At 39.6% G+C, this 24,406-nt stretch overlaps 1 protein-coding gene across 5 annotated transcripts in view; it reads right to left on the bottom strand.

Moving 5' to 3' along the window:
• The window catches only part of DAAM2 (dishevelled associated activator of morphogenesis 2), a 221,564-nt gene extending 197,604 nt beyond the window's left edge, over positions 1-23,960 (bottom strand). For 2 of the 5 annotated variants that reach the window (XM_086869245.1, XM_086869260.1), the window contains exon 1: positions 23,216-23,532. The gene's annotated coding sequence lies outside the window, so the exon portion shown is untranslated. Of the gene's footprint in view, positions 1-23,215 lie in introns of all 5 variants that reach the window. The other 3 variants (XM_086869239.1, XM_086869254.1, XM_086869274.1) reach the window with 3 other exon arrangements.
• Positions 23,961-24,406: the final 446 nt, after the last annotated feature.

Here is a 24,406-nt window from a genome sequence, read left to right as displayed (position 1 = left end):
ACTTCCCCTGAATTGAGGAAAACTCTCCTCATAATAATAATTTTTTATTATTATTATATATATTATAATATATATATATATATATAATATATCCTCATAATTTATGTTTCCACATAAATTCCCCATTTCCTATTAAAAATGTTGCATTGCGCTGCAACCACATCATGTCCAGGGAGGATGCAGCCACTGGTGATCGATGTGGAAAATAAATGAGATAGGCCCCCGTTTGGTCAAACTTGGGAATCCATTTATTTGGGGTGCCACCAACATTTGATTTAACTGAGCATAAACCGGAGACAAAGAACCAAGAATAAAGGCAGGGTGGTGGATTTTATGGGGTAGAGCAAGGGTGGCGTTTAGGCTCTGGGCCCAATAGGGATACAGCAAGAGAGAAGTCTCAGGGGTACAAACCAATATGGGTACAATAGGAGGAATTATTAAAATAAATGCAGCAGAATATAAGGAATAGCAACACAAGAAGGGTAGAGCGTTCTGGACTAATAGTTTATAAGGGACTGGGGCGGGGAGTAACTCTTCCTGGGCTTATAGGGCACATCCCCCAAGGCAGAGGGGCAGAGTCCATTCCTCCCAGGACTTAAATCCACGCCCCTCACCATAACACTCCCCGTCTAAAATCAAATCCTCGCCTCTTTGGGCGGGGGCATTCCACATGAAATATAACGTCTAAGAATGTGAACATTTTACTCCCTACAGAACCTGGATGTGTTTGTGCAGGAAGAAGCAACTATTCAAATTACTCCTCTATATCTAAGCACTAGAAATTCATCATTTTCGTGTTGGTATCCTAGGAACACTGCACAGAAACATTGTGTCTGCATGCACTTGGATGGAAGACTGGGGTTTTTTTTTAATATTTGCTTTAGCCCCATCTTGATATGGTTGAAAACTGCTTAGTCTTCAACTTCTTACCTGCTGGTGTTAGCCTATTATTTTTTTATTTTTTTAGCAACAGCCAAGATTTAAAAAGTAGTTCTAAACTTTGAAAAAATAAACCTAATAGTCTGTTGCAAATGCTTGTTAAGAGGCTGAATTCTGTGTTATCTCAGGCATTTTTTAGGATGCCTCAACTGTATGCAGGGACAAGACACAGTAAGAGTTTTAAGAAAGAAAAAAAGAATAAGCAACAAACCTTATCTTCCCATCTTCATCATAAAAATGCAAAGCTACCCCTATGGCCCTCTGCAAAAGAATGCATTTCCTGGAAGCAAAGCGACGTCTCACTAATGAACATATATAAGATGTACTGTACAAATATAGGTTGGAGGTCACAAAACCCCACTGCAGACCAGCAAAAAAGAAAAAAATTCCTCATATTTCAGGAGATTCTGACAGAGCCACATTTCACAACACAGCAGCTGAGTAAGGATTTTTAAAAAACAACGAAAACATCAAAGCATGTTTAAGGTCCCAGATACATGATTCCTGCTCAAAATAAAAACTATCTGCTCCTTATGTTGAAAGGAAGAGAGACATGGATGTGATTGTGGGTTTGTCCAGTGACGTGCATCATAGTATGAAGTTCTCAGATCCATGAGGAAGAACACAAACACATGTTCATACATCCCAGGACAGAAGTGACTGGGTGCTTATTCACACAGGCAAACACGTGCAATTCCTAGCACTTCTCTGTATACAAAACAGATTAAGAGCCTGGGTGAAATAGCTTGGCGGTCAGAAAAGAGTGATATTTCTCATGCAAAAAATACCACCCAAGTTGCAGAAGTAATTTTTCTTGCTACTCTTCCATTCCACATGCAGGTTGGCACTTCATGCCGACATGAAGTCATAGTATATTCCAGTGTCCTGAGGTAACTTTATGATGCTTGTATCCCCAATTGTCTGTTCTGTTTATGTTACACATCAAGTCTGCACCTTTAAGACTGGTTCTGAGAGCAAAGGTGGGGAAAGAAGCCACAGCTTGTTTTCAGAAATGGCACTCACTCCTCTGTATGCTTCTCTGGACTGTTGCCTGAAGCACAGTCAGACAGCAGGACAGTGCAATCCTTTGCTGTTAGTTAATTTTTAACTAGCTGAGGCAGAGAAGTTCCCCAGTGTTTTTTCCTTTTCCTTGGATCTTTTCAAACCTGCTCTGGACTGAAAACCCAGGAAAACACTGGGAGCTCTTGCCTGTGGCCCACTAGGGCCTGGGCCTTGGCACTTTCCAGCACTGGAGGGACTTATAAAAACCTGAGTGAGCCAAGCTACATCCCACAACAAGGACTTCTAAATTTGCCATCTCTTTCAACAGTGAGAGGTTTTATTGTTTAATATTATTAATTTTTATGCTTGTGGATACTTTGCTTGTTAAATAAACATTTTTTTCCACTTTACTCCAAGGAAATCTTTTCCCAGACCAGCTGGGGGAGGAGCCGCTTGCATATACTTTCTGGAGGGACCCCATTTGAAGGTTTTCTCCCTAATTTTCCTGAAACCAGGACATCCAGGAACAGCTGTAGCCTTTTTTTTCCCTTCCTTTATTTTGTTTTCTTTTTCTTTTTTCTTTTTTTTTTTTAGAAGGAGAAGCAACATATTGACCAGAATTGCCTTAAACCATGGAGACCAAGGCCCTGAAAGATATGTAGATGCTTTAATCATGGAGCAACCATCCCCCAAGACATAATGTGAGAATCTGTTTTCCTCTGAACACCAGAAGAGTCAAAACCAGAGTGAGGTCAGTGGATAAGTCTGGAAAACAGAGGCTTCTGCAGGCTCTTAACCAGTTTGCCTGCAACTGTATGAATAACCTGGAATTTCTGACATTCATAAAGCAATCCAATAATTTCTGATAGAAACAATGGAGGATTTTGTACATTTTGCTATATATGACAGCATCAATCGAGGTTTTGAAGTGACATTGTGGGTCTTGGATGGCTTCTCTATGCTTTTAAACCACTAGTACTTCAACTGGAACCCAAACAGTGCTTTTCAGTAAGGTGTCTTCCTTCAAGACAACAATTATTTTCTAAAGCATTATAATGAAATAAAGGATTGAAGATGTGAACAAATACTCTGCCTGCTGATTGCTGCTACCAATCTAAGGTTTTCAATGACCCTAAAACCACAGAATCTAATCTCCAGTTTTCCAAAGCTGTGCCACAGGATCTATATGCTTGTCCCTCCAACTTCTAACCCACTAACAGAATGACAAGAGCCTCAGGCATTAAAGGAGCTTTTAGCAGGCACCACTGGAATTCTGGCATAGAATAAAAAGCTGGTTTTGCTTTGTGGCAACAAGAAATTATTTCAGCTAAAAATGCTCTGTAGCAGGAAGACAATGACTTGGACATCTCTATGAGTTCTGAAGAGGCAAGAAACTCCCAACAGAAATCAAATGTTACAGAAATCTACCACTGACAAATATTGATACACCTAAAACCCAATGACCTCACAGAGTTGGGAAGAAAGGGTTCTCTGCAGCTACAAAGTCTCATTGTCAAAACCTGATAGTTACTCCTCAGTTTCCAGTCATATAGCTCTGGTGGACTGACTATTTTTGGTGAGTTTTTTGGGCTTAGGCTGAAAGCAAAAAGAAACACTATGCATTGCTTAGAACACTGAGAAATAAAACACACCAAATAATATCTATGCCAATTTTTCAGATCTGCTATTGGATACTCCTGATTAGCAGGGTTAAAATTACACCAAAACATTCCGATCAAAGTGCAAATCTGGGGACAGATATTTTTTCCTAAATACATTTAGCCACATGTACCAAGAGGAAAAGAACACTTTATGAAGGGATTGAGAGCAAATTCAAGTAGAAGAACAGTTTAAGATTTTCCAACTCGCTGCATTGGTCTCAGTCACACAAGCAGCGCTTGCATTTGCTCTGTCCTCTAAGCAAAGATCAGTTAAAGAGCACAACTCACTTTTATTCTGAAGCCTGCAGACTGCAAGTAATCTAGACCATTTTTCCAAGCTCAAACACCACAGGAGAAGGCAAATGATTTCTGGGTTATGCTAATTTTAATGCCTGTCATGCTATCACTTCTATACCATTTCTACAGAGGATGACAGCTTTAGAAAAGCTGGAGAAGATATGAAAACCATATAGAAAAAAAAAGAAAAAAAGTATTAAGTATGTTCTTACTGTGAAAAGTATCAAGTTGTAAGCTATTTCTTAAGACCTTTGTGTTTAGAGGCATAATGTAACGGTCAAAATTTTCATTGTTACTCTTAAGCACTTCAAGGATCATGGACAAGCACGACAACAAAACATCCAAAAATTTAAAGTCCTGCAGGAGAGCACCAGGTTTCAGGATCAAAGAAATGTTTGCAGACCAACCAGTTCCAGAAGTATCCTTTGCTGTTTAAGGAAAAGAAATGTGCACTCTGAAACTGTTTTCCTTCAATTCAGTTACATGCTGTTACTGATCTTTGTTATGATCAGAAGCAGAAGAAAGGAAGAGGAAGAGAGAGAAGAAAAGGGAGAAAAATTGTAGCTTCTGACCATCCAAGACTTGGGTAAAGGTGAAAGGAGTTTTTAGGAAAGGAAAACGAAAAATCTACACAGGATTATCCTTAAAGCTTAGCAGAATCAGCCATTACATACAAACAAAAAACTGTTTATCTTGATTTAAGAACTATATAGAACAGTATTTTTTACAGTAAGAAAAGTCAATCACAGGAACAACCTCCACAGGGTTATGTTAGAGACCCCAGCATTGGAGATTTCCAAGATGCAGGGAGCTAGATAATCTCATCTAGGCTTCCTTTTCCATAAAAGGTTAGATCAGATAATTTTTCAAGGTCCCTTTCAACCTGGGCTTTTTCATGAGCCTATGACCCGTAATCTGAGGATTTGGTTAAACCATGTGAGGTTTAACATCCAGCTGAGTACACAGTAGATTCTGCTGCCTGAAGAAGTACCTATGTGGACCAAGTTTGCCAAAAAAGCCACATGCAATTGATTTTGTACTATTGTTAAAATGTCAATCTATCATCTGTCCATGGTAACAGCAAAGATACTTCTCAGTGACAATGCGACTGATTGGGCATTTACATCTGCATACATCTATGCTCATGTCCATTCTTTTTCAGTTTTACCACTATCGATTTTGGATTCTCTCTTGCAGTACAACGGTATTTACATTACTATGATTTTTGACTGTACAACTGTAGCCGAGTGAACAGACTGGGCTTGTCATCTTTTGCTTTCTCCAGTTGCCAGTCTAAGTCTAGACCACTGAAGTTTACACAGAACACCCCTTTGCTCTGTCATCCTCTAGCGACTAACTTCCAACTCTTCTCCATGCATTTTCTGCTCTGTCCATAAAGAAGCTGATACAGCTGGAGTCATTGGGTGAAGGGGTCAGTGTTAGTGAACGCTAATGAGGCTATTGTAAAGGGGTTATGACACATTTGGCCATAGACCATCACATATCTGAAACTTCAAGTTACAAAGAATTGACAGGCACAGAGGAACTGAGGTACAGGAAGAACAAGAGACTTTTCCTGCAGAGATAAAATAAGGAAATATGAAAACAGACAGAAGAGAGTGAGGTATTTTTAAATCCACTTGGTATAAGAGAAACTATGTTTATTTCTAGCTTTAACGAAAGATCTGATTGTGTTGCTTTAAGTCATGACATTCTAACTTTAATTTAGGTTACTTGGGTAAAATAGCACTGAGCGATCACAGCAGAGCCTTTTGTAAAAGCTAAGCCTGCATAGCCACCTGTATAAGTAACCTGACTTCTAACATTTTCAAGTTCAAGATGCCACAGGTTTGCCACTGATCTCTAAGCTCTCCCGACTAAAGTTAGCTCAGATCTGTCTGTGTACATCCTGCATCTCCTATTCTAAACCATGGTGCCAAAACACTACACTAGTAAGTTGCCATTGCTTTCCATAACATCCTTTCAGCATCAACTAACATGCATACTAATGGTTAGAGACAGAAGAAAATAAGAATAAAAAGCATTCAATACCATATCTGTCACAGCACAGAATCAACTGGTGCTGCCTCTGCACAGCAATATCATTTCACAGAGACATGGCATGTCACCAAAACAACTACTTGTTTGTAAATACTTCAGGATTAAAACTTATTGGCCAAGAGTAAGCTTACTGTTTATGTTTTGATTATGTTCTCTAGAGCAAGTACTACCTATTTAAAATATCAAGTTTTATAAATTCATCCACTCAAGTGATGCTCTGTGAAGTAGGACAGGAAAGCAGTGATATTTCAGCTAGATGGTCTTAGATTATCTCAAAAGGTAACATGTGAAGGGTTATTTTCTTCCTGGGAATAATCTTCTGGCAAATCGATACCATTTATATTATTTCTCTACATAGAAGGTTGAGATAGGAGGCCTGAATGCACAGAGATAAGCATAATCTGGGAAAAAATGTGAAATGCAGAAGAAAAGGAAGAAAGGTGATAATGGAAGAGCAACCAGAGCCAAAAATTCTCAGAGGACAAATATTTTATGAGGTCCCAATCAGAACATTAAACATGGATAGGCAAAAACAGTAGCTGTTCAAGTTGAGTAGAAAAACAATCCCTGAAAAGGACAGCTGAAAATAATGAAACAGAAGAAAAACTATGAGACAAAGATGGACAGTCATTCATGCCCAGATAAATATGGAACTCAAAAGGTAACAGTCCACGGGAAAAAACTACATGAGATGAGTATGATTTTTAAGGCTGTAAAATTCAGCCAAGCCCTGTACTGTTCAGAGGCAGAGCTGTCAAAAAACCTTCTCTCTCTACTTTGCAAGGAATCTGATGCCTGTAAAACTTCAGCCGAGGGTAGAAAAAATATCATAGGGGCAAGACAGTATCTGTAGTATCTTCTCATTATCTGTAATGACAAGAGAAAAAATTAGTTCACAATTATTGGAAGCAACAGAGGTGAGGATCCTTCAAATGAAACTCATGTACATGGGAATGGGAATATATGAAGACAACAAAGATGTGAAAAGTCTGCCTGGGTGTCCTGGGGTGACTTTATGATACTGGTATCCCCAATCGTCTGGTTTATGTTATATATTAAGTCCTGCACCTTTAAGACTGTCTTTGAAAGCAAGAGAGGGGGAAGAAGAAGCGCACAGTGTGTTAAGGAAAACATCACTCCCACACACCCCGCTCCTGGACTGTGTTGTCTGCAGCACAGACAGACAGCGGGACAGAGCTTTCTCTGGCTTTTAGTTAGTTTTAGCTAGCTGAGGCAGAGGAGTTCCCTGGACCTTTGTTTTTTTCAATTTTCTTGGATCTGTGCAAGCCTGCTCTGGACTGAACACCCAGCCAAACCCCGGGAGCTCACGCCTGTGGCCCACCGGGGCCTGGGCCTCGGCACTTTTCCAGCGCTGGAGGGACTGATAAGAACCTGAGCGAGCCAAGCTACACCACATGAAAAAAGACTTTTCTTCCTAGACTTACCATCCCATCGAACAGCAAGAGGTTTTATTATTTAATATTACTCAATTTCTGTTAAATAAACAGCTTTTTCCACTTCTCTCCACGGAATTTTTTTTTTTTTTTTTTTTTTTTCCCTTTTCCCGGACCTGTTGGTGGGGAGGGGCATTTCCCTGTGGAGATCCCCATTTGGAGTTTTCCTTCCTGATTTGCCCTAAACTAGGACACTGGGTCATTTCTACATACTCCGTGCACCAATTCCATCAATGTGACATATGTAAAAATAAAAAAGTGAAGGAGGAAAAAATAACATTGAGACATCTGGGGTTTATGGAAGCTTTTCTGATTTTTCAGATAAAAGATATCAAAAACCATGGAATATATTTTAAGTACCCTAAATTTTCATTTTGAACAACTCAGACATCTAAATTCTAGCTAAGTTGGCCAGAAGAAGGTAGGAGAAAAACATTCCTGTACAGCATGATTTGAAGAGGTAACTGTACATGAACTGTCCAGAGGTTGTGTATCTCTATGTGTATATGTGCATGTGCATATGTGTAGCCACCCAAGAAAAAAGTGAGGAGGAGTGGAAGTTTTTCATTGAACAGTTTGAATCTTCTAACCTAAACAAAGAATCTTATACTCACAAAAGAATGTGAGAGGTGAATTTCATCTCTTTTAATTACGAAGAGAGCTTTCAAACTAATTCACTCCTTTTATTGCTGTATTATATTTCTTTCATCCTAAAAACTCCCTAACTCAATGGAGTCTACCAGTTTAAGGCTACTGACTCTTTCAGGGAGAGAAAGAAGAGACTAAGAGACAACAGATTGTCAATTTTTGGAAACTGCCACATGCATTGAAAAATGCCCTGCAACACACAAGGCAAATATGATAAAAAATTAGCCCCAAAAAGATGCTTATACAGAAATAAATCACATGGATTTTGACAGAATAGACTTTCAGAGAAGCTGAAGTAAGAGTGCAGGCACCAACTCTGATGAGGTATAAATCCCATCCAGAACAGACAGACTGGGTGAAGTTGGGCAGCAAGTCTGTCTTCAAAACCACATACTGCTATTCCACACCACATCAACAAAGCCTAAAGATATACTTAATGAACCAGAAATCCAAGTAACCCATCCTCTGACCTATTGGTGAGCTATATTCCCTCCTGCCTTATCCCAAAGCCAAATATAGAGTCAGCAAGGCAGGAGTCACAAAGCCCTCTGCCATTCTCTTGAAAAATAACTAGAGTGCAGTAGTGCATAGTTTCTTCTGCAAATTCCACTGGAAAAGTAGACTGGAGTACAATCAGTTACTCATCATTATCTCTGTCTGCATAAGAGAACATGCTCCTAATTAAATTATAATGACGTTTGAAGTTAAAATGAGAGAAGGAAGACCTGCTTTTGGGTTGTTCAAAGGAATTGGGATAAGAAAGATTTTTTTTTTTTCCAGGTTGGGTATATAGATGTCACTTACAGATATATACTAATTAAAAAAAAAGGTAAATTGCTGTCAGTTTTCACTTCTCTGGTTATAGAACTGGAACCAGACTGTGTTCAGACAAGTTGGGCAGGGAATAGTAAGTGTTGATAAAGAAAAGACCCAGTAAACAGTGCCCAGAAAGTGTCACTGAAGCCTGCCTCGGGAAAGCTGAGCTCCATTTAAAACCACTTAAAAAGGAAACTCTCTACAAATTAAGACTTGGTAATGAGTAAAAGAAGATCACAGGCAGAAATACATGCTGATTGTAAGAAAACTTAATTAAGGAAATTGTACCCATCTCCAGTCTTGAAATGACAACATGTTCATTTCCAGAAAACTGAAATTCCTACTTCACAAGATGAATCAGAATAGTGACCAGGTTAAAGCCATTTTCATAAACTAACAGTTCTGTCTACATATATTCCTCATCTCTGTCTTCTATATGAAGCACATCTAGCAAGAGGAAGGTTCCTTGTAGAAATATTTTCAAGCAAAAACAAGGTCTGAATGTTAGACTCGATTGGGTTCATGTGGCAAGGTTTTGATAGCACTGGCAGGGGTGTGGCAGTACGGTGACAGCTGTACAGGCAGTACAGGAGCTGCCAGAAGCTTCCTCTGTGTCTGACAGAGCCAATGCCAGCTGGCTGCAAGTCAGACCCACTGCTGACCAAGGGCGAGCCCATCAGCCATGTTGGTCATGGCTCTGGGATAACACATTGGAGAAGAGGATAAAAACTGTGAAACAGACAAATTCATCTGGAATAAAGAATATGCACAAGAAAAAGTAATGAAGACACCAAAGGCAATAGGAGTAGAAGTGTTTCAGGTGTAGGATCAGAGCTTCCCCCGCAGCTCATGGTGCAGACCATGGTAATGCAGCTGTTCCTCTGTAGCCCATGGTAATCCACAAGGGAGCAGAGATCCACCTGCAGCCTGTGGAGGTTCTGTAGTGGAGTAAATATCTGCCTGCAGTTTGTGGAAGACCTGATGCCAAAGCAGGTGGTTGCCCAGAGGAGACTGTGACCCCATGGGAAGCCCACACTGGAAGAGGATCCTGGCAGGACCTGTAGGCCCATTGAGAGAGGAGCACATATGGGAATTGTTTGCTGACAGGACCTTTGACCCTCCATAGGACCTGTGCTGGAGCAATTCAATAAGAACAGCGGCCCATAGGAAGCTGGAGAAGTTCATGGAGAATTGTCTCCCATGTGTGAGGCTCCACATGAGAGCGGGGGAAGATTATAAGGAGTCTTTTCCCTAGAGAGGAAGGAGCAGAAGAGACAATGTGTGATGAATGTCACCTTGTGCTGCTAGAAGACAGAAAGTAGAGAAACTGGGAGTCAAGTACAACAAGAAAGTGATGGGAGGAAGGTATTTTTAAGATTTGGTTTTATTTCTCATTATCCTACTCTGATTTGATTTGTAATAAATTATGCTAATTTCTCTAAGCTGAGTCTGTTTTGCCCATGATGGTAATTGGCAAGTTATCTGTCCCTGTCTTTATCTCAGTCCACAAGACTTTCATTATATTTTTCTCTCCCATGGCCAGCTGAGGAGAGTGACAGAGTAGATGTAGTGGGCACCTGACCTGAAGCCAGGGTCACCCCAGCACATACTCACATAATTGATCAAGGAGATAATCTTGAAACAGCTAAACTTCTGTGTTGCATAACAAATAGTCTGAACAAAGCTCTAAACCATAACAGTAGAACAAGACTTGGGCCAGCTTTGTTTGACAGCCAACTCTACTTAGCCACCATAAAAAAGAACCACTCTATTTCCTATGTAATTGTGAAATTCAGTTGTGTTTCAGAGGAATAATCTTTATATAGCACACATTAAATATAGTCCTGCATGAGATCTACAAGATTTTTCGTACCTCCACCTGATAGCAGGTGTGGCCATTCTGACTCCATACTCAGCATTGGCTGCTGCCCATAAGTCAAGGGCAATCCAGCCTTTTTCAGACATTAAATACCTTTGGTGTTGTCACCAGGAAGCACATCAGAAGTGACCAAGCAGTCAACTGTGCACAAAGCTCCCATGAATGTATCTCAAACATACAATGGGGAAAGATAACAAAAAGAGCATCGACAAAAATATTTAGAAGAAGGTCCTTACTCAGAATGAAAAATTTTCCCACTGAACAGCAGGACAAAAATCACCTGGAAATGAAATCTCAGATTGCTAATATCAGAGAGTTAAAAAATCCCCAAACTAATCTAAAAACCAGTGCTACTAAAAATATTATTGTAACTGAAAGCCTCTTTAGCAATGAAACCTTCATAATACTGTCTTTTGACAATTTAACTAGCTTTTCAGTTTAAAGCACTATATCCTGATTTGATAAATGGAGATGCTATTTTTTTTAAAAATAAACTATCAGGTTGTTGTTCAGGCTATGCCCAGGTTATATATGAAGTGTTAGATGGCAAAAAAATAAATAAACAAACAAACTGTAACCCCAAAATAAACACAACAGAATGCTTTCATTATATGTGGATCTCTTTAATTAAAAAGCATTTATTTTCTGCTAAGACCATGTTACCTATTCTTCCTCATATCAGAGCAAAGCTATTGCATTACTTTTCAAAAGAAACTCTCAGCAGCATTAGTGTTGCTGTGTGCTTACACACTGCTCACATACAGAAAGCTAAAACTTTCACACTGTCTGATCCTGAGTTGGAAGGCACTCACCAGGATCACTGACTCCAATTCCTAGCCCTGCACAGGATAACCCAAGAATCACACCATGTGCCTGAGAGTGCTGTCCAAATGCTTGAACTCTGTCAGGCTGATGCTGTGACCACCTCCCTGGGGAGCCTGTCCCAGTGCCCAACCACCCTCTGGATGAAGAACCTTTTTCTTACAGCCATCCTAACCCTCTCTTGACACAACTTCAGGCCATTCACTGGCACAGGGCATCTCCAGATCGCTCTGCTCAGTCTATGCTGGCACCAATTAGAGACCAGTCCTATTGCTCATCACCACAGAGAAGAGCTCAGTGCCCAGTCTGTTTCTTCCTCAAAAAGACACTGGGAATGGTTTTGGTCATTTGCCTTGTCCTTATGAATGAATGGCAACTGCAAGATCTAGACAAACAACTGAGTTGCATTTGCAAGCAAGGCTTACAGTACCATGCACAGTATGCTCAGTGTATCACAAATGTATACAGTTACTAAAAAATTAAAGAAAACATAGCAGGAATGTTCATCGTCAGGCCCTCAGAGTTCAAACCTGTTAAATATATTCAGTGTCACATTTGCCAGGAGGGTGTTGACAGGTGAAAGGTAATAGCCAAGAATTTTGTCATTACTATAAGCTGAATGCAGCCATTTCCTTCTATGGACATTATATGGCCTTTTAAAAGCATATTTATTTCTGGCTTTGCCTGTCCTGTATGAAACTTCTTCCCAGGATTACAGACTGAGAAAGTACAGCTAATCCTGACCAAAGAGCTTTAACAAGAATAACCAGCGGAACTCAGATTCATGACTCTCTTCCTCCATTTCTGGGCAACAAGTGAGGAGACAAAAAGAGAAAACAGAGAGGGACTGTTTATTAATGTTTGATTAGAGTCCTCAGGAAGCCATATTTTGGTGTATGACTGAACTTCAGCCTCCTAAATCCTTGCAAGTACTGACCAAGCATCAACAGCATAACCACCCTTCTCTTTTTTAGTGTCCTGAGAACTCCTTCAGTATCTATTGCCTGCACAGAGGGCTCAGAACACTCACTGTGCCTCCTGAACTGAGCCATAGGAGCTGTGGAAAACTTGTGTTATCTCCATGGGAGAAGTGCCTGGATAACGCAGGGAGCATAGTCAGGCATCCTCTCCCAATTCTGTCACATATTTCCAATGAGAGAATAGAAGTGTACATATAGTTCAATTAATATAACTTCATCTTGGGAGACTATCACAAAATGCACTCAAAGCATAAGGATATATATGAGCTAAAAAATGGATTTTCAACTAGATTAGTTTCTTTCATAAATAGGGTCAATCACCACCATTCCTATTTATAAACTAATAAAGAACCAACTAGTGACTACAAGCCTTTTTGTAAAACAGAAGAGCGTGCTGGGTTCTGAAAAGGGCATCTCCAGATAGGTCTACTCAGTCTATGCTGACACTGATTAGAGACATTCACTTGTAAATTTAGATTCTCCTGCTGAAGTTCATTAGGATGGATGAGAAAAGAAAGATGCTGGTTCTGCTTCTTTGAACACAATCAAAGCAAATTTAAAATGCATCTTATTATGGTCATCAAAGCATAAGCACCTCATGTGATTAATTAGTAAGACTGTTTAAATAAATCTATTGAAAAAGAGGAAGAGTATTTATTTTGAATTAGCTATCAGGAAAAAAATCCCAAACATTCTTTTGCACCAGTCTCAGGAACTTCATTCCAGGAGGATTCCAGAGTTATCTTACATGGTAAAATGCCAGCAATTTATATTAATAACAATACAAACAATACAAGGAGTGCAGGATGCAGCAAGCTGTGAGTGCATACCTCTTAGCTACAGGAGTGGCAGAGACAATAAAAGAGGGAATATCTGAAAACCTGCTCTTGGAAAAATTAATGAAAAAATTTTCTTTGGTAGTCAATGAAAAAAACCTAAACACACACAGAAAAATGCAGACAACAACTTCAAAAGAGCTCTGAACCACTATATTCTCCTTAAGGTGATAGATCTGAACCCAAGTCCCACTACTCTCACACCAACTGCTGTGCCTACCTACCATCTACCATGTGCTCTGATGCAGGAGCCAGACCTTTGGTTTTGGCTTTCCCTCCTCTCAGTCTTTTGTCCTGCTGCACCAAAATTTCCCAGTAAACTTCAGACATCTTGCCTGGGACTGGTACTTCCCTGCAAAAGGTCCTGGTTTTCATACACTCTGCTAAATAAAAAGCTGTCTTGAGACATCCTTCCTAAATGGTATTGCTTTAAGATCAGTATCATCACAGAAATGATAGTATAGAGCAGCATGCTGAATGGACTATACAGTTTTTTCTACCAAGTTTAAGGGCATTTGAAGAATCTTGTAAATGATGCCATCAAGTACTGCCTGGAGAGGGAAGCTGCATGGAATATACTGAGGTCATGCCAAACCTTACTCAGCTTTCTTTCTCCCATCCATGCCCGCCCTCAATTGCAGCTTAGTGTGGGATCCTGACAGCAGGAGGTTCCACAGCAGGTCTTTGGCTTCACCTATCAGCCTCTGGCCTCTCAGTTCTTCTCAGCCACTTCTTGTCCATGCACTCTGAAGAAGAAAGATCCCAGGCATTTGTCTGGGGCTCTGGGAGCCACTTGCCTCATTCTTTCTGAGGAAACAGCTGGAAAGTTGCCCTCAAAAACTCATTTGTGAGCTGCATCCCCGGTTGTTATAGAGCAATGGGAGAACTGGACTGGATGAAAAGAACTGGATGAATGCCTGGCTATCCCAGGTACCAGATCCTCAAACCCAAAAAAGTCCCCAGTTAAAGTTTTCCACAGATGCAGAAACATGCAGGCCACTTTCTCTCCCCATCTCATCCTCCAGGCCTCAGAGTTAACAAAAGTTACACATAATGTCTGTCTCAGAAAATGCAAACAGCCAGCTTTTCCTGCTTCTGTCTGAGAACTGAGGTTAAAAAGCTCTCAGTATAAATGATTTGTCAAACCAAACCACAATGACACTGATAATGAAGAACATAATGAAGAGATACACAATTTTACTATCTTCCCTCTTAGGGGAAAACAGAGAAAGACAAGAATCCTCTTAGACCACAGGAGGATTGTAAGAAAGGGGAAGAATCTATTAAACTTAGAGAGCAGTGTTGGCATAAAACCAAATGGGCATGAATGGGCTATGAAAAATTTTGTTTGGAAATTAGAAGCAGATTTATAAACATTGGAGAAGTGAGGTCCTTGAATGGCATCCCAATAGGAAGCAACAGGAACAAAAGTCATTTGAGACAGAGACTGATAAATTAACTAAGGGAATCCTGCAACATAACTTCCTGCAATTACAGAAATGGTGTACTCCATGACTCAGGAGATCTCTTTCAGTCTTGCACAACTCATCCTCTGCTGAGCCAAGACAGGATTGCTAAATAAATAAAAACTAGAGACAAGGTACATTAAAACTGTAATATTAGCAGGGCAGTTGGAATAAGGGTGAGTCTACTTTCTTTATTAAGCAAATTTATGGAAGTTTTTTTGAATGACATTTATTCACCTGTATGTACTTATATATTTTCCGGTAAAAAATTGGGTTAAAAGGGAAGATTGAAACAGGAATAAAGTTCCATGACATCTGTGATCACCTTTCCAGAAGCATGATAGAGTTGAACGTTCCCACCTACTATGCAATCAGTTAACTACATTGTTAGGAGGTATTTTCACTGACTTGCATCCAAAGGTTAAAGCTGTCAAAGGAACTGTAAAAAGAGGTAAATAAGTGAGAAAATTAAAAAAGAAGATCATGCAGGAAGAATTCAAGTGAAACAAAGAAGTTTTATAGCTGAGAAATGTATAAGTGGATATAGAAATGATCACCTGTCTTTTTTAGACTTGACCTAAGTTTTGCTGGAAAGAAGTCTCTGAAGGCATTAAAAAAGAGTCAGCAGGGAGAAATCTCTTCACATTCTATTTCTATATTGAAAAGCCCAGCATAATACCACCCTATTCTACACACAGGAAAACACTAAACACATGAAGCTGAAAAGCCGTGAAAAGTATAGCACTGTAACATAAGAAATCACCTGTGAACTCTCCTGTACTCTCTCATCAAACATGAGGTATTCATTCATTCCCACAAATGGAGTCAGTGTTGATCTATAAGCTGCAGCACAATATTACACATTTCAGTTTCATGCATTCAAGCCAGACAAACATTCCCAGGGGATTGAAAAAACTTGCTACAGTGACTTGTGGTTCTATTTTGGATCATATCACAGCATAATAAATCACAGTTTCAGACACCGGGATAAGTGTCTGAAATAAAGCAAGCAGCATGATAACTTCATGTATATCCCTTCCACACATGCAGCCATGTGTAGAATCAAATCCACCTCAGGTCCTTCAAACTGTACAACTACAAAGTAACGATCACTGTCATACCTGCATGTATCCATTATTCATCGACATATATAATCTTAAATACACATCATTTATTATATACTGTTGTGCAGCAGTAGCTATCTAACCCTGTCCCCACACATCAACACTGTTTACCATATCTGATCTCTCACATTTGAAAAAAATAACAGAAATGTTTAATGCAGAAGTTCTTTTGGCGGTGCTGATTTTTCATTCATGTCCCATACAAAGTGGTGCCCAGAAGCAGAGTCCCTGTATGTATTTGGTAACCCACCAGCTCCCCATGACAGCTATCCTACAAGAAATTCTAAGGGCTGAGAATGTTGCACTGGTCCCCTGTTGGTCTAGAATATTTTTGATGTCAAAGAGGTTTGTAAATTAAGTGAGGAAGGAAAAAAAGGAAGGAAAATAAGAACCATAACTTAAAGACTGAACTGGAAAAACAGCCATATTATTGCAGGTACCTGTACTAGAACTCTACTTCTGTTGATTTTTGCTCTGGTTCCCAAAGAAATCATGTTAAAACATGCAAGAGCATTAAAAAGGAGTTTTTCTTATTAAAACACCTTACAGTACCCTGTGCAGATTAGCAAATTCTTCTGAAATATGAAAAGATTTCTGTTGATCACTGAGTAAAGATGAGAGACAAGACTTCCAAGAGAGTACAACTATTTCTGAAGTATGAAATTCTATATTCTCCTAAAGAATGTTATACGTTAGATGCCTGACTATTCATGTCATTTTGTTCTTAGGCTGAGAAACTGAAAATTTCTCTCTGAGCTATTTTGATTGACTGAGCCATGGGACATGAAGTCCAAGTAGCAAGCAAAAGCATAAGTCTCCAAACTTCCACAGCCACTTTCTTGTTCTCTCTATTGTGCTCAAAGTTGAAGCACTGTAGTAGTTTCATTCCCTCCGCCTAATTAAGTTACATTGAAAAGGTAAATGAAACAGGAAAAAACCAGCTTGTCTAGCATATGTGTTCATTTTTCCATTTTAATTTCACCTATAAGTTAGTTGCCTTAAACATGACATCGGATGGTTGGGAAAAGCATAACATTACTGCCTAAAACCCAACATCACTAGAATTCCTTGTTTGTTCTTTGATATTTTTCTTAAATGAAAAAAAAATGAAAAATAAAAAATAAAAGGTTGTTCAATATAAATAAATCCCTGAAGGGCTTCCAACCCAAATGCTTATATTATTAGATGATGAAAGAACTGTTAGAGAAGTGAACAAGAAACAGGACATTGGAACTACCTGGTCAAGTTTCACACTATAACCTGAGTAGTGTGCCATTAAAAAACAACCAGCACAAAGAGTGAAAAACAGCTTCCAGTACAAATATATATTTTTATGATCAAGTTCTCCATAGACAGAAATTAATTTTCTTCCTAGGGAATACAATTAAAAGACTTTCATTGTTTAAATCTCAGTGAAAAGAGGAAGCAGACATATACACAAACATAAAAATACAAAGCTTTTGTACAAGTTTGCATAATATTTAAAAACAGTATCTCTTTTTAAAAAGTACAGTATCCTGCTAAAAGGTTTACTCTACACTACAGTTATTACACATCCTTGCAGTATTACAACAAATCCTGTGCCACTGTCATACACAGTCCCTCTGTCCCATTCTGAAAGAAACCACCTGTAGTTCAGAGTCTTTGATTTCTAGATGTGCTTAATGCAAAAGCCCACATGAAACGTTCCAAGGGGCCTCTGAATCAGGAAAAGAATGCAGAGCCTAAAAACACAAGGCTTGTGTAATACAAGTGGAGCACTGAAAAGCTACATTCAAAGCGGGAGATTGAATGATTCACAGGGCTGGTAATGGAATACAATACGTCCTTCTACCTCAGGTCACTAGGCTGAATCTATTATGGATGATGACCAAAAACCATTTCCATTTGATCAAGGCTGTCCTGACAAGTGAGCAAGTTTGTCACTTTTTTGAATCAAAAAAGATCCACAAGGATTTCTGTCAGCAAAACTTTATGAGATTCAAGAAGAAGCCATCTCAAAATCTAAAGAGTCAACTCATTGACAAGAATCTGGCAATGCTGGCAAACCCCTCCCCCCCCCCAAAAAAAAAAAGAAAATAAAGAAACCAAAAACAGAAAGATGCTAAATATTCGGTTTTATCCACTGATTAACCCAAAGCATGCAACTAGAGAGCAGCACTGGGGAAGGTGACTTAGCCATGGTCCACCACATATTCTGTGACTGAACAAAGAAACTGCAGTCTTTCAAATCTGTCAGTTTAAGAGCCTTCACCCAAAAGAAATTAATTTTACCTTCTTAAAAGGAAAGGAAAAGAAATCTAATTCACCAGTGAGGCTGTCCAAGATTTTTTGAAGATAATAATCCTTTAGCTTACTGTGATCTGCACTTAATAGATAGGGCGCCCAGAGGTAGTTCAGCTCCAGCTGCCAGTGTACCTTTCTATTCCAGCAAACCCAGCTTCCTGCCTTTTAGCACACACAAATTTGGCACATTTAATCAAGTAAGTGTTCATTTTAATAAAGTATCAAATTTCCAGAAAAAATATTTTGCTTGCCTACCAGAACATAAAAATTGAGCCTTTAAGCATGTTTTCTTAAAGAATAAAAAAGACAATAAAAATGTTGCCATCTTTAGGCAAACACTAAAGCTTTTACTTTATTTTGGGTTTGCTTCAGCTACTGTAAGATGTACTAAAACAAACAAACTCCTCCATCCTTCTCTGTACCCCTGCATCAAGTCCTGAACCTAAAAGTCCATGATAATTTCCAATGCGCTGTCAAAAGCATGTGAGACTGAAGCACTGGTGTGGGCATGCACATACAGGCACACATACACACACACAGAGTATTTATAAGGCCACTGCTGTAAGGGATTTGGCATTTATTTTTTTAATTAACTGAAAATTATAACACAAGAACTTTTCATCCCCATTTCTCACCATGTCACATTTCTCAAAGGGAACAATGTGTGACAGCAGGAAACTAAAAGTGATAGAGACGAAGACTTCTGAACTACTTTAATCTCTGCTCAATTTCAAAACTGAAAGAAGCTGCACTGTGAATCAGTTCCATGCCACACCCTACCCCATTCCCTCCCCAAAGGGACAATTTGACAAAGATGGTAAAAAACAGCCCTGAGTATAAAGCTTATTCTTTCCAATGAAGGCACTGAGGAAGTGCAGCCCTTACTAAATAATAGCACTGCCAGCTGTCACCTTGGTTTTTTCTTCTCATATGGAATCTTTACAATCTATGGTCTTGAATTTATGAAAAAGGAGTAGGAGGGAATCTCAGCAGTACCTTATTTGGTCCCTAGAAAGCTAAAAATTCCTGCCTCTTTTCCTCATTTCATGCTACAAAGCTTATCAACTTGATACATACTTTTGCCAAATGCTCAGAAGATTATTTCACAGGTTTCAGGGAGTAGCAAAAAGAACAAAAGGGATTTCATCATTGCTTCATTTACTGGCCGGCAAGGTAAATGCAGTATTTAAGTGTGATAATTTAATGATACATTAGGTCACTACCATGTTTTTGAAAGCATAATTAAACTGGTAGAGTGCCTAAAAAAATTTAAAGACTTCTTGTTCCTTATTTTTACATTTCAGAAATAATACTCTCAACAATAGATTGAGATTAAGGAGAGATTGAAGCATCCAAGGATTCCGATGAACCTGGCTAAGAAGAAAAGAACTTTGGAATTACATATAATAAAAGGAAAAGCTCAGACATCGTCTCAGACATGAAATGACAGATGTACATATGCGAAGATGAAATTTAATCAATTCTTTGGAGGGTGCTTATCCACATGAGTATTGACAGATCTGACGTAGTCTCCCTGGGAGAGTCAGGCCTAGCTACATAGAGCTGAAAATATTCTTTGGGGAACACATTCCTGCATCAATTCCTTCCATATTCACCTTCAAAGCTACTAAATCTTATTTACTTTCCTTTGTATTCTGTGCAAGTTAACATGTTTTGATCTTGCACAGGACAACATATTGAGAGGTTTCCACTTACACAGATAAACCTGTCCCATGCGCAGTGGAAAATGTGGCATTCCAAATGCTAAAGTAGAGACAGGGAAATAAATCAAACATAAAACCACACCGACCACTTTCCAGTATGCAAAATCTCTCTTTGAAGAAAAAAAGTTACTATGTTACCAGTACAGTCAGTCTTTGATATGAAACTGCGGTTTTAAGTTGGGGTCCTAGTTCTGTGATATAAAGCAGAAAGAGGCTTTACCTACAACAAAGAACATGGCCAGATTCACCACAGCTGTGTGAGCACCTACAAGCCTTCATAACCTGTGGTATCATCCAGCATTTCATAACATTGGAAACATTCTAAGAGAAAGGATTTTGCAGTAGGCTTCATCAAGTAAACTATTATAGGATGCTCAAAGATTAATTAACCTGAAGCTCTGTGAAACAATGACAAAAAATATATTAGAAACCAAGCTGACAGAAATTTGTTGAGTAATCACAAGTCTTGCTCTGGCTAAACTCACTTAGCAGAGTTACTGTCAGTGTAAGCAAGGAGGAGCTAAATGCTCCAATGGCAGTCACAGAATTTATACCACTGCCAGCATCCCAAGTATTGACTGGCAAGTAAAAAGATTAATGGTCTCTAATGAAAAAAGCTATTCAAGGAAGCTCTGTTTCTTTAATTTAGCATAAATACAGGTGGAGGATCCCTTTACATTTTAAATATTTCATGCATATGTCATATTAAGCTAATGTTTTGGGAACTCTGCAGGGTTCTGCTGTACCTTAGCATCAGCTGCAGACAGACTTACAGTGTTGACTCCCAGGTACAAAGTAACTCAAAGCAAAACACTTGGGAGCAAAATAAAACAAATACTAAAGTGAATTTCCAAACACAGTAAAAATCGTATCTGGCACATCACACTATCTTCTCCATTTCTGAAGAAAAGATTTTAATTTGAAATATAGGCAAATAGGAGAATTAAACTGAAACAACTACAGCTGCCATATTAAACATGTAATGCAGACAAATAGTGGAGAGATGCAGCTTTTAAGAGCTTAGCTGGACATCAGTGATAGTGGAGGAGACACTTTGATTGCATAAATTAGCCTCCTATGAAGACAAGCATCTGCTAGATTCAAATGTATCATCTCAGAGTGTCTGATAGCTCTACAATTTTCAATGAACTTGCAATCTGCTTGAAGAGAAGTGAAAAAAATTCCTCAATAAGTTACTAAGGCAGTAGTCAGACACCTGACTAATACCTGCTAGTTCAGAGAGGAACTGAAGAGGGAAATCTTTCCTCTGATCCAGGGCCATTCATACCTGGATGTCTAATGAAGCATAAGGAGTATAAAGAAATGGCTGTTTTTTTCTTGAAAAACCGCTAATATAGCAAGAATGCACTGCTGCACAATAAGTGTTTTACTGTCTCTTGCAGGTAAGAAAGTTTTCTTCTCTTCACATACTCCACTGATTCAACAGAGGTAGTAGAACTCTAAACTTTTCAATGAGGCATAATAATTATAGTCAGAATATGACTGTGTTCCATATGGTCATTCAGTTCTTTTAATCTGCTTTGCCCAGCATGTCTCACATTAAGGACTCAAAACCTGCAAATCTTTCCACTCCACTGCAAGTGATTTGTAAGCAACAGGAATACAGTCAGACAGAAAAGTCTTGTTCAAGGCACAACCAAAGCCCTGGGTCACAACAGAAACATCAAGTTCTAACAGAGGTTGGATCAGAGGGGAAATTGAAAATTCTCACTGTCAATTCTCTACTCACAAGAGAGCTGCATTGGTTAAAATAATACCTTCATTCCTTTTAAAGCCTATGATTTAAGTAAACCCAAATTCCTACTCCACAACAAAGAATATTTTACACCCCAGGCGATACATAAGCAAGTAAACACACACAAAGGTAAGAACAGATTATTGCTGCATTTTCTAACTCTTTGATTACATGGGTGAAATATGGCACAGCTGTCAGCCTCTTGCAGCAGTACTGGGATTTCTATATGGAAAGCTGTATATCTGGACATGATCCTTCCCCCTTCCCCAAACTACTTGACCATATGCCATTCAGTCACTAGGGTTTACAGGTCTTAGTCACTTGTAGATCTCTAACCTCTGCTGTACATCTGTACTGGATACAAAGGATATGCTCCCATGTCAGATGTCCAATTCCAGCCTGCAACTTGGTCAACACTGAGTGACAGTTCTTCCTCATCTTCCACACCACTACCGAAGTAACATTTCTGTCAAGAGATTCCACACTTTCTCTCCACTTCTTGATCCAGAATGACTTCACAACATGCTCCAGAAAAGATAACAAGGTCATAACCAGGCTCTAATATATTTCTTTTTGTATTTCAGATAATTTCATATCAAACAAAAAAAATGCCCCCAAAACTTAAGGGAATGAAAATTAAAAACATTGGCAGATCCAAGTGGATTCTATGCATATAGCTTTGCACTCGTATGAAAAATTACTGGTTTAATGGTTTAAAACATCTCGCCCCCACTAGATTTTCCACTTGGATTTTTACCAGCTCCCCATTTCAGGGAGGCTGATGCCGGGTGCAGCAACAGCGCCCTCTATCTGCCATGAGGGAAATTGCATCTCCTGTCTCTGCGCCCTCCCAGGGCTGACGATGGATTTACTTAAATTGAAACAAATATATACAACACTTGCCCAGCAATACTCTGGCTCCCAAATTTACACTAACAATACAGTTTTTAAAAGTCCATTCTCCTTACTGTACAAATCTCAGTACGTTTAAGACTTCAACACGAGACTTGTGATTACTCTGTAAAAGTAAATGACAAGTCATTTCAAACTTTTTGAAACTTGGGGTTTGTTTTGTTGGTTTTTTTTTTATTATTTGTTTGTTTTTTGAAATCTTTAATCATTGTCTTTAATCAATGTCCTAAGGAAAAGCCAATTACAACTCTTACTAGCATTCTGTATCCCCACATACAAAACCACTTGCTGGTTTCTCCTTCCTCACTTCTGCAGCAATTCTTCTATGTAGAAAGAGGATTTAAAAAATAAGAGCACAAACACTGACAAATCGTCAAAGCTTTTTTACACTTTTATTTTGCTTCCATGTTTTCCTAGCTGTTCTGCTTAAAAGTTAAAAATAAAAAAATTTAAAAAAAAAGAGAGAGAAAGAGAAAGCTTGCGAAGAACATTACAAATTAAGAGACTGAAAAACTGCAGTCCAAGGAAGAGGATGTGATTAGTTTGACTTACCAATTTTATCCAGATGTATATTTTCCTACTTGCTTTTTACAGCCGCTGAGCTCAGTGCTCAGGAACGTCCATCCCGTGTCCGGGAGCCAGGCAGAGCGCTGATCCCCACGCTGGATGCTGCTAAGCGAGCGGAGCTGGGGTGCCTGCTGCTGCTCCAGCTTCAGCGGCGGCTCTGCTGTTCCTACTGCTACGTGCGCTCTCTCGGATCCAAACCAGGAACTGCTTCCTATTCCCCAGCGCCGCTCCAGCGCTGCGGGCTGCGGGGGGCAAGGCCGGCCCCTGCTACTGTGCTGCGCTTTCTTAAAGGGCCCCGCGCCGGCCTAGCGGGAGCGCTGTGCTCCGGGAGCCGCCGGCGCTGCTCGGGGGGGCGCTGCGGGCGGGGGCGCCAGGGGGCTGCCAAGGAGGCTCACCGCCTCGATAACCATCGCCGTGAGTGAGAGAAGCTTTCCTACACGCCTCGGGAACCGGAACGCTCTTCCACAAGGCTTTCCACTTAATGGTGTGGCGGAATTTAATCTTGGCTTCCGTCGTACTCTCCGCAGGGCCGGTGCGGCAGGAGGCGGCGGGGTCCGCAGGGTTCCTTGGGCAGTGGGCGCAGGATCCCGGCTGCGGCAGGGACCCCCGCGGGGATCAGTGCGCCCTCCCCAGCCTCCTGCTCCGTGACTTACACTGCAGCACACTGGCTCCAAACCATGATCTGCCGCGGCAGGGGGACGTGGGATTTCCCTTGGTCCTCGGCTCAGTCTGACCTTAAGTCATTTATTCCTTGTAATCGAGAGGATATGATTTAACTAAATAAAACCCCCACATTTCCTCGTTTTTCCTCTCCATTCATTCTTCATATAGCTTTAAACCCGCGTAAACTGCTCCTCCTACCATGTTTGCTGCTTTCTACTTCACTTTTAATTGTATTTGATTTTAATGGCTGGATTAATGTGGGGGAGCTGTCTGCCTCTTGTGTGTTGCTGTCTGCAGTGAAAGAAACCGCATTATCTGTTAAATACAAACACTGAGATTCCAAGATAGTAACACCATCTGCAAAATCTTTTTTTTTTTTTTTTTTTTTTTTAACTCATGGAAATGTATGTGTTATAAATGCAAAGGCAATTTCGGGTTATATAAAAGAGAAAATTTATTATCAAACAATAATAAATTCGAACAATGAGAAAAAAACCACAATAAAATAAGCAG

This window comes from Cyanistes caeruleus, chromosome 2, assembly GCF_971803275.1.
Source record: "Cyanistes caeruleus chromosome 2, bCyaCae1.hap1.1, whole genome shotgun sequence".
In the NCBI taxonomy this organism is placed as follows: Eukaryota; Metazoa; Chordata; class Aves; order Passeriformes; family Paridae; genus Cyanistes; species Cyanistes caeruleus.
This window is presented reverse-complemented; position numbering and strand designations above follow the sequence as displayed.